Source organism: Oncorhynchus masou, unplaced genomic scaffold (genome assembly GCF_036934945.1).
Source record: "Oncorhynchus masou masou isolate Uvic2021 unplaced genomic scaffold, UVic_Omas_1.1 unplaced_scaffold_2153, whole genome shotgun sequence".
Classification (NCBI taxonomy): domain Eukaryota; kingdom Metazoa; phylum Chordata; class Actinopteri; order Salmoniformes; family Salmonidae; genus Oncorhynchus; species Oncorhynchus masou.
This window is the reverse complement of record NW_027008630.1, coordinates 65,681-75,810: the sequence shown is the minus strand read 5'-3', so window position 1 is coordinate 75,810 and position 10,130 is coordinate 65,681. Positions and strand designations below refer to the sequence as shown.

Below are 10,130 nucleotides of genomic sequence, written 5' to 3'. Positions count from 1 at the left end.
ACCCTCACTGTGATGTCTGCGCTTCTCTCTCCTCAACCCTCACTGTGACGTCAGCTCTTCGCTCTTCTCTCTCCTCAACCCTCACTGTGACGTCTGCTCTTCCCTCTTCTCTCTCCTCAACCCTCACTGTGATGTCTGCTCTTCTCTCCCTCCTCAACCCTCACTGTGATGTCTGCTCTTCTCTCTCCTCAACCCTCACTGTGACGTCTGCTCTTCGCTCTTCTCTCTCCTCAACCCTCACTGTGATGTCTGCTCTTCTCTCTCCTCAACCCTCACTGTGATGTCTGCTCTTCTCTCTCCTCAACCCTCACTGTGATGTCTGCTCTTCTCTCTCCTCAACCCTCACTCTTGATGTCTGCTCTTCTCTCTCCTCAACCCTCACTCTCCTCAACCCTCACTGTGATCTCTGCCCTTCTCTCTCCTCAACCCTCACTCTTTATTTTTTTATTTAACCCTAATTTAACTAGGCAAGCCAGTTAAGAACAAATTCTTATTTGCGCCGGGGTAACTGCCCCCGGGGTAACTGCGCCAGGTTATGAAAGACCATATTTCTGTGATGTATTCATTTTCTGTCTGTCATTACCCCACAAATGTGGATGAAGGGGGCGTGGTTGGACGACGGGGGCGTGGTTGGATGAAGGGGGCGTGGTTGGATGATAATGTCTGTATTTTTGTTCTCTCCTCAGTTAAGAACCACCCGTTTGGCAGCGAGTTTGACAGTTCTTATGTAAGTATATTTTCTTATAGTTTTGGCCCTGGTCTAAAGGCCGAGTTTGTGTCGCAGTCCAGCAATCAGGACCGAACATGAACATCTGCAGACCGCCCACTGCATTCTGGACCCTTACAAAACGGTCCCCCCCTCCCACTACACGGTCCCCCCCCTCCCACTATACGGCCCCCCCTCCCACTATACGGCCCCCCCTCCCACTATACGGCCCCCCCTCCCACTACACGGTCCTCCCCCTCCCACTACACGGTCCTCCCCCTCCCACTACACGGCCCCCTCCCTCCCACTACACGGTCCTCCCCCTCCCACTACACGGTCCCCCCCTCCCACTACCGATCCCCCCCTCCCACTACACTCACGTCCTCCCTCCCACTACACGGTCCTCCCTCTCACGGTCTCCCTCCCACAACGGTCCTCCCTCCCACTACACGGTCCTGTCTCCCACTACACGGTCCTCCCCCTCCCACTCACGGTCCTCCCCCTCCCTCACTCCCCCTCCCACACGGTCCTCCTGTCCTCCCCCTCCCACTACACGGTCCTCCCCTCCCACTACACGGTCCCCCAACGGTCCCCCACTACATGCTCCCCCTCCCACTCACGGTTTCCCACTACACGGCCCCCCCTCCCACTACACGGCCCCCTCCCACTACACGGTCCCCCCTCCCACTACACGGTCCCCCACTACATGCTCCCCCTCCCACTACACGGTCCCCCACTACATGCTCCCCCTCCCACTACACGGTAACTACGGCCCCCCCTCCCACTACACGGAACACACGGTCCTCCCACTACACGGTCCCCCCTCCCACTACACGGCCCCCTCCCCTAACGGCCCCCCCTCCCACTACACGGCCCCCCTCCCACTACACGGTCCCCCCTCCCACTACAGGGTCCTCCCCCTCCCACTACACGGCCCCCCTCCCACTACACGGCCCCCCCCTCCCACTACACGGCCCCCCTATCACTACACGGCCCCCCTCCCACTACACGCCACGGTCCCCCCTCCCACTACACGGTCCCCCCTCCCTACACGGTCCCCCCTCCCACAGGGTCCCCCCCCCCCCTCCCACTACACGATCCCCCCTCCCACTAAGGGTCCTCCCTCCCACTACACGGTCCTCCCCCTCCCACTACACGGTCCTCCCCCTCCCAACGGTCCTCCCCCTCCCACTACAGGGTCCTCCCCCTCCCACTACAGGTCCCCCACTACACGGTCCCCCCACGGTCCCCCACTACATGCTCCCCCCTCCCACTACAGGTTTCCCACTAACGAACCCCCCCTCCCACTACACGGTTTGACACGGTCCCCCTCCCGCTACACGGTCCCCCACTTACATGCTCCCCCCTACACGGTCCCCCACTACATGCTCCCCCCCCTCCCACCAGGTTTCCCACTACACGGCCCCCCTCCCACTACACGGCCCCCCCTCCCAACTGTCCTCCCACCACGGTCCCCCTCCCACTACACGGCCCCCCCTCCCACTACACGGCCCCCCTCCCACCACGGCCCCCCTCCCACTACACGGCCCCCCTCCCACTACACGGTCCCCCCTCCCACTACACGGTCCCCCCTCCCACTTCACGGCCCCCCCTCCCACTACACGGCCCCCCTCCCACTACACGGCCCCCCTATCACTACACGGCCCCCCTCCCACTACACGGCCCCCCCTCCCACTACACGGTCCCCCTCCCACTACACGGTCCCCCCTCCCACTACACGGTCCCCCCCTCCCACCACGGTCCCCCCTCCCACTACACGGTCCCCCCTCCCACTACACGGTCCCCCCTCCCACTACACGGTCCCCACCTCCCACTACACGGTCCCCCCCCTGCCACTACACGGTCCCCCCTGCCACTACACGGTTTCTGCCCCCCCTCCCACTACACGTCCCCCTCCCACTACACGTCCCCCCTCCCACTACACGGTCCCCCCTCCCACTACACGGTCCCCCCTCGCACTACACGGTCCTCCCCCTCGCACTACACGGTCCTCCCCCTCGCACTACACGGTCCTCCCCCTCCCACTACACGGTCCTCCCCCTCCCACTACACGGTCCTCCCCCTCCCACTACACGGTCCCCCACTACACGGTCCCCCACTACATGCTCCCCCCTCCCACTACACGGTTTCCCACTACACGGCCCCCTCCTCCCACTACACGGCCCCCCCTCCCACTACACGGCCCCCCTCCCACTACACGGCCTCCCACTACACGGCCCCCCTATCACTACACGGTCCCCCCTATCACTACACGGCCCCCCTCCCACTACACGGCCCCCCTCCCACTACACGGTCCCCCCTCCCACTACACGGTCCCCCCTCCCACTACACGGTCCCCCCTCCCACTACACGGTCCCACTACACGGTCCCCACCTCCCACTACACGGTCCCCCCTGCCACTACACGGTCCCCCCTGCCACTACATGGTTTCCCACTACACGGCCCCCCCTCCCACTACACGGCCCCCCTCCCACTACACGTCCCCCCTCCCACTACACGGTCCCCCCCTCCCACTACACGGTCCCCCCTCCCACTACACGGTCCCCCCTCCCACTACACGGTCCCCCCTCCCACTACACGGTCCCCCCTCCCACTACACGGTCCCCCCCTCCCACTACACGGTCCCCCCCTCCCACTACACGGTCCCCACCTCCCACTACACGGTCCCCCCTCCCACTACACGGTCCCCACCTCCCACTACACGGTCCCCCCTCCCACTACACGGTCCCCCCTCCCACTACACGGTCCCCACCTCCCACTACACGGTCCCCCCTGCCACTACACGGTCCCCCTGCCACTACACGGTCCCCCCTGCCACTACACGGTTTCCCACTACACGGTCCCCCCCCCTCCCACTACACGGCCCCCCTCCCACTACACCCCCCTCCCACTACACGGTCCCCCCCTCCCACTACACGGTCCCCCCCTCCCACTACACGGTCCCCCCCTCCCACTACACGGTCCCCCCCTCCCACTACACGGTCCCCCCCCTCCCACTACACGGTCCCCCCTCCCACTACACGGTCCCCCCCTCCCACTACACGGTCCCCCCCCTCCCACTACACGGTCCTCCCCCTCCCACTACACGTCCTCCCCCTCCCACTACACGGTCCTCCCCCTCCCACTACACGGTCCTCCCCTCCCACTACACGGTCCCCCACTACACGGTCCCCCACTACACGGTCCCCCCCTCCCACTACACGGTTTCCCACTACACGGTCCCACCTCCCACATTTTTTTTCTACGTTTTGAGTTTCAAGACAAGGTGACAGCGGCTGCTCGTCAGACTCTGTCTCCCTGGCAACAAACATGAGGTTACCGCGGTAACCTCCCACCCTTTAAAAAGGGGCAGGTTACATCATATTTTAGTAAAGTCACAAAATATTTCATGAAATTAAGCAACACTCTGATTAGTAATATATATATTTAATGAACTTTAAAGCTTACCTGGGGTTTTTTTGTGTGTAATTTTGGCAGAAAATCTGAGTGGCTGGTAGATATATATTTTTTAATCTACCAGTCACAGAGACTGGTTGACCAAAAAGTTTGTTTGAGGCCCTACTACCAAATACAGTGATATTGTTTATTTGTATTTAATTTAACCTTTTTATTTAACTAGACAAGTCAGTTAAGAATAATACATTCTTATTTATAATGACGGCCTCCCAAAGATAACAGGCCCTCCCTCCTACGAGGGGCTGGGATTGTAATGGTAACATAAAGGACTGAAAGATATATATAGATTATATATAGTCGTCTACATGAAACAATATATTTTATTCTGCCACACATGAGCATTTACCTGAAGAACATTTAATTATCTGTGGTACATTTAAATGAATAAATAGACGTTTTAGCTCCACATGTTGTATCGACAGACATCTGTTATACTGAAACTAAAATATTGACTTGATATTTTCTGGATTTCAGGACGAGACGGAGAAGGACACCATTCTGAAACTTCTCCTCAACCTTCACGACCACCTGGCTCATATCGCTGGTATGTTTTAAGAAAGGATCTGAAGAGGACTGGCCTCCTCTCAGAGCCTGGTTCCTCTCTCTAGGTTTATAATCTCCACCTGGTACAGCCAGAAGAGGACAGGCCTCCTCTCAGAGCCTGGTTCCTCTCTCTAGGTTTATAATCTCCACCTGGTACAGCCAGAAGGGGACTGGCCACCCCTCAGAGCCTGGTTCCTCTCTCTAGGTTTATAATCTCCACCTGGTACAGCCAGAAGGGGACAGGCCTCCTCTCAGAGCCTGGTTCCTCTCTCTAGGTTTATAATCTCCACCTGGTACAGCCAGAAGAGGACTGGCCACCCCTCAGAGCCTGGTTCCTCTCTCTAGGTTTATAATCTCCACCTGGTACAGCCAGAAGAGGACAGGCCACCCCTCAGAGCCTGGTTCCTCTCTCTAGGTTTATAATCTCCACCTGGTACAGCCAGAAGAGGACAGGCCACCCCACATAGCCTGGTTCCTCTCTAGGTTTCTAATCTCCACCTGGTACAGCCAGAAGAGGACTGGCCTCCTCTCAGAGCCTGGTTCTCTCTCTAGGTTTATAATCTCCACCTGGTACAGCCAGAAGAGGACTGGCCTCCTCTCAGAGCCTCTCTAGGTTTATAATCTCCACCTGGTACAGCCAGAAGGGGACTGGCCACCCCTCAGAGCCTGGTTCCTCTCTAGGTTTATAATCTCCACCTGGTACAGCCAGAAGGGGACAGGCCTCCTCTCAGTGCCTGGTTCCTCTCTAGGTTAATATTCTCCACCTGGTACAGCCAGAAGGGGACAGGCCTCCTCTCAGTGCCTGGTTCCTCTCTAGGTTAATATTCTCCACCTGGTACAGCCAGAAGGGGACTGGCCACCCCTCAGAGCCTGGTTCCTCTCTAGGTTAATATTCTCCACCTGGTACAGCCAGAAGGGGACTGGCCACCCCTCAGAGCCTGGTTCTTCTCTCTAGGTTTATAATCTCCACCTGGTACAGCCAGAAGGGGACTGGCCACCCCTCATAGCCTGGTTCCTCTCTCTAGGTTTATAATCTCCACCTGGTACAGCCAGAAGGGGACAGGCCTCCTCTCAGTGCCTGGTTCCTCTCTAGGTTTATAATCTCCACCTGGTACAGCCAGAAGGGGACAGGCCTCCTCTCAGTGCCTGGTTCCTCTCTCTAGGTTTATAATCTCCACCTGGTACAGCCAGAAGAGGACAGGCCACCCCTCAGAGCCTGGTTCCTCTCTGGGGAGGCAGTGTAGCCTAGTGGTTAGAGCGTTGGACGAGTAACCGGAAGGTTGCAAGTTCAAACCCCCGAGCTGACAAGGTACAAATCTGTCGTTCTGCCCCTGAACAGGCAGTTAACCCACTGTTCCCAGGCCGTCATTGAAAATAAGAATTTGTTGTTAACTGACTTGCCTGGTTAAATAAAGGTAAAAAAAATGTTTTTAAAAATTATCTCCACCTGGTACAGCCAGAAGAGGACTGGCCACACCACATAGCCTGGTTCCTCTCTAGGTTTCCTCCTAGGGTCTGAACCTTCTAGGGAGTTTTTCCTAGCCACCGTGCTTCTACACCTGCATTGCTTGCTGTTTGGGGTTTTAGGCTGGGTTTCTGTACAGCACTTTGAGACATCAGCTGATGTATGAAGGGCTATATAAATACATTTGATTGAAACTCTTCCATCCTACAGCCTTGGCTGTGTGCTATGCTTAATTAGTTAGAATGTGTTGTTTTCACCTCCGACCTCAGGGTGTATACAGTGTTCAGAACGCTTTCCATGACCGACCGACCGACCAGGTGAAAGTGCTCCCTTATTAAATCCACTTCAATCTGTTCTAGATGCGAGGGAGGAGAAGGGTTAAAGACGGATCTTTAGGCTTTGAGACAGTTGAGACATGGATTGTGGATAGGCACCGGTTCGTGTCAAGAACTGCAACGCTGCTGGGTTTTTCCACGCTCAACCGTTTTCCCGTGTGTATCAAGAATGATCCACCACACAAAGGGCATCCTGCCAACTTGACACAAATGTTTTATTTTATCTTTGTTTAACGAGGCAAGTCAGTTTAAGAAACAAATTCTTATTTTCGATGACGGCCTGGGAACAGTGGGTTCAGGGGGCAGAACGACAGATTGTATTACCTTGTCAGCTCGGGGATTGATCTAGCAACCTTACGATTACTCGTCCAACGCTCTGACCGCTAGGCTACCTGCCTCTGACCACTAGGCAACCTGCCTGTAACCACTAGGCTACCTGCCTGTAACCGCTAGGCAACCTGCCTGTAACCGCTAGGCCACCTGCCTGTAACCGCTAGGCCACCTGCCTCTAACCGCTAGGCCACCTGCCTCTAACCGCTAGGCCACCTGCCTCTAACCGCTAGGCCACCTGCCTCTAACCGCTAGGCCACCTGCCTCTAACCGCTAGGCCACCTGCCTCTAACCGCTAGGCCACCTGCCTCTAACCGCTAGGCCACCTGCCTCTAACCGCTAGGCCACCTGCCTCTAACCGCTAGGCCACCTGCCTCTAACCGCTAGGCCACCTGCCTCTAACCGCTAGGCCACCTGCCTCTAACCGCTAGGCCACCTGCCTCTAACCGCTATGCCACCTGCCTCTAACCGCTAGGCCACCTGCCTCTAACCGCTAGGCCACCTGCCTCTAACCGCTAGGCCACCTGCCTCTAACCGCTAGGCCACCTGCCTCTAACCGCTAGGCCACCTGCCTCTAACCGCTAGGCCACCTGCCTCTAACCGCTAGGCCACCTGCCTCTAACCGCTAGGCTACCTGCTTCCTCGAGAAGCAAATATGAGAATCATTGGAGTCAACATGGGCCAGCATCCCTGTGGAACGCTTTCAACACCTTGTAGAGACCCTGACGAATTGAGGCTGTTCTGAGGGAAAAGGGGGTGGGGTTTAACTCCATATTAGGAAGGTGTTCTTAATGTTTGGTCCACTCAGTGGGTGTTGTCTGATGACAAACACCTTTTTTAAGCTGTAATGATGACACAAACTGCTCAAGGATAGTTTGAAATTTTACCTCAGGGGATCACTGTTGAAATGAGGTGTCTGTCTCCTCCCGCCTACCTGCCTGTCTGTCTCCTCCCGTCTGTCTGTCTCCTCCCGCCTACCTGCCTGTCTGTCTCTCCCCCTACCTGCCTGTCTGTCTCCTCCCGTCTGTCTGTCTCCTCCCGCCTACCTGCCTGTCTGTCTCCTCCCGTCTGTCTGTCTCCTCCCGCCTACCTGCCTGTCTGTCTCCTCCAGGCTGTCTGTCTCCTCCCGCCTACCTGGCTGTCTGTCTCCTCCAGTCTGTCTGTCTCCTCCCGCCTACCTGGCTGTCTGTCTCCTCCAGTCTGTCTGTCTCCTCCCGCCTACCTGGCTGTCTGTCTCCTCCCGCCTACCTGCCTGTCTGTCTCCTCCCGCTTACATGCCTGTCTGTCTCCTCCCGTCTGTCTGTCTCCTCCCGCCCACCTGCCTGTCTGTCTCCTCCCGCCCGCCCACCTGCCTGTCTATCTCCTCCCGCCCGCCCGTCTGTCTGTCTCCTCCCGCCCGTCTGTCTGTCTCCTCCCGCCCGTCTGTCTGTCTCCTCCCGCCCGTCTGTCTGTCTCCTCCCTCCCGTCTGTCTGTCTCCTCCCGCCCGTCTGTCTGTCTCCTCCCGCCCGTCTGTCTGTCTCCTCCCGCCCGTCTGTCTGTCTCCTCCCGCCCGTCTGTCTGTCTCCTCCCGCCCGTCTGTCTGTCTCCGCCCGCCCGTCTGTCTGTCTCCGCCCGCCCGTCTGTCTGTCTCCGCCGCCCCCCCGTCTGTCTGTCTCCTCCCCCCCTCTGTCTGTCTCCGCCCCCCCGTCTGTCTGTCTCCCCCCCGTCTGTCTGTCTCCGCCCCCCCGTCTGTCTGTCTCCGCCCCCCCGTCTGTCTGTCTCCGCCCCGTCTGTCTGTCTCCGCCCCCGTCTGTCTGTCTCCGCCCCCGTCTGTCTGTCTCCGCCCCCGTCTGTCTGTCTCCGCCCCCGTCTGTCTGTCTCCGCCCCGTCTGTCTGTCTCCCCCCCGTCTGTCTGTCTCCCCCCCGTCTGTCTGTCTCCGCCCCCGTCTGTCTGTCTCCGCCCCCGTCTGTCTGTCTCCGCCCCCGTCTGTCTGTCTCCGCCCCCGTCTGTCTGTCTCCCCCCGTCTATAATAAGTGGTTTATCTGCAGCTCACGTTAATGTCATCCCCATCAGGCCAACATGACTGTACCGCCCCGGAGCAGCAGCAGGCCAACAGGAGCCTGTCTCTGAAGGAGGCCTCGGACTATCTCCTGCAGCAGAGTGAACAGTACCGTCACTGGGTTCTCCTCGCTCTGGAGTGGATCATACGGACGGGGGAGGACGTTGGCATACGGTAAACATGCTCTCTCTTCTAAGATTCTCTGAAGTGGAGAGCATATCGGGTCGTGGTCATTAGGACACGCGGCAGGAAACAGAAACGGGCATTTCCTATCGGACAGGTGGTCCCTCCCTGATTGTCTGTGTTCTTGTGTTTGGTGCCTAACCCTGTTATCAACCCCTATGATGTATTCTCATACTAATGGAACCCCCTCTCTCTCTCCCCCTCCTCTCTCCCTCTCTTCTCTCCCTCCCTCTCTTCTCTCCCTCCTCTCTTCTCTCCCTCCTCCCCCTTCCTTTCACTCTCTTCTCTCCCCCTCTCTTCTCTCCCTCCTCTCTTCTCTCCCTCCTCCCCCTTCCTTTCACTCTCTTCTCTCCCTCTCTTCTCCCCCTCCTCCCCCCTTTCGCTCTCTCCCTCCTCTCTCCCCCTCCTATCTCCCTCCTCCCCCCTTCCTTTCGCTCTCTTCTCCCTCCTCCCCCTTCCTTTTGCTCTCTTCTCTCCCTCCCTCCTCTCTCTCCCCCCTCTCCCTCTCTCTCTCTCTCCCTCCTCTCTCTCTTCCCCCTCTCCCTCCTCTCTCTCCCCCTCTCTCTCCTCTCTCCCTCCTCTCTCTCTCCCCCTCTCCCTCCTCTCTTCTCTCCCCCTCCCCCTTCCTTTCACTCTCTTCTCTTCCTCTCTTCTCCCCCTCCTCCCCCTTTCGCTCTCCCTCCTCCCCCTTCCTTTCGCTCTCTTCTTTCCCTCTCTTCTCCCCTCCTCTCTTCTCTCTCCCTCCCCCTTCCTTTCGCTCTCTTCTCTCCCTCCTTCCTTTCGCTCTCTTCTCTCCCTCCTCTCTTCTCCCCTCCTCCCCCCCTTTCGCTCCCTCTCCTCCCCCTTCCTTTCGCTCTCTTCTTCTTTCCCTCTTCTCTCCCTCCTCTCTTCTCTTCCTCCTCCCCCTTCCTTTCGCTCTCTTCTCTCCCTCCTCTCTTCTCTCCCTCCTCTCTTCTCTTCCTCCCCCTTCCTTTCGCTCTCTCTCTCCCTCCTCTCTCTCCCCCCCTTCCTTTCGCTCTCTTCTCTCTCCTCCCTCTCTCCCCCCTTCCTT

General features: G+C 58.1%; 1 pseudogene; it reads left to right on the top strand.

Annotated features, from left to right (window-relative positions):
• The first annotated feature begins 634 nt into the window (after nucleotides 1–634).
• LOC135533002 (inner nuclear membrane protein Man1-like) overlaps nucleotides 635–10,130 on the top strand; it is a 37,260-nt pseudogene continuing 27,764 nt past the window's right edge.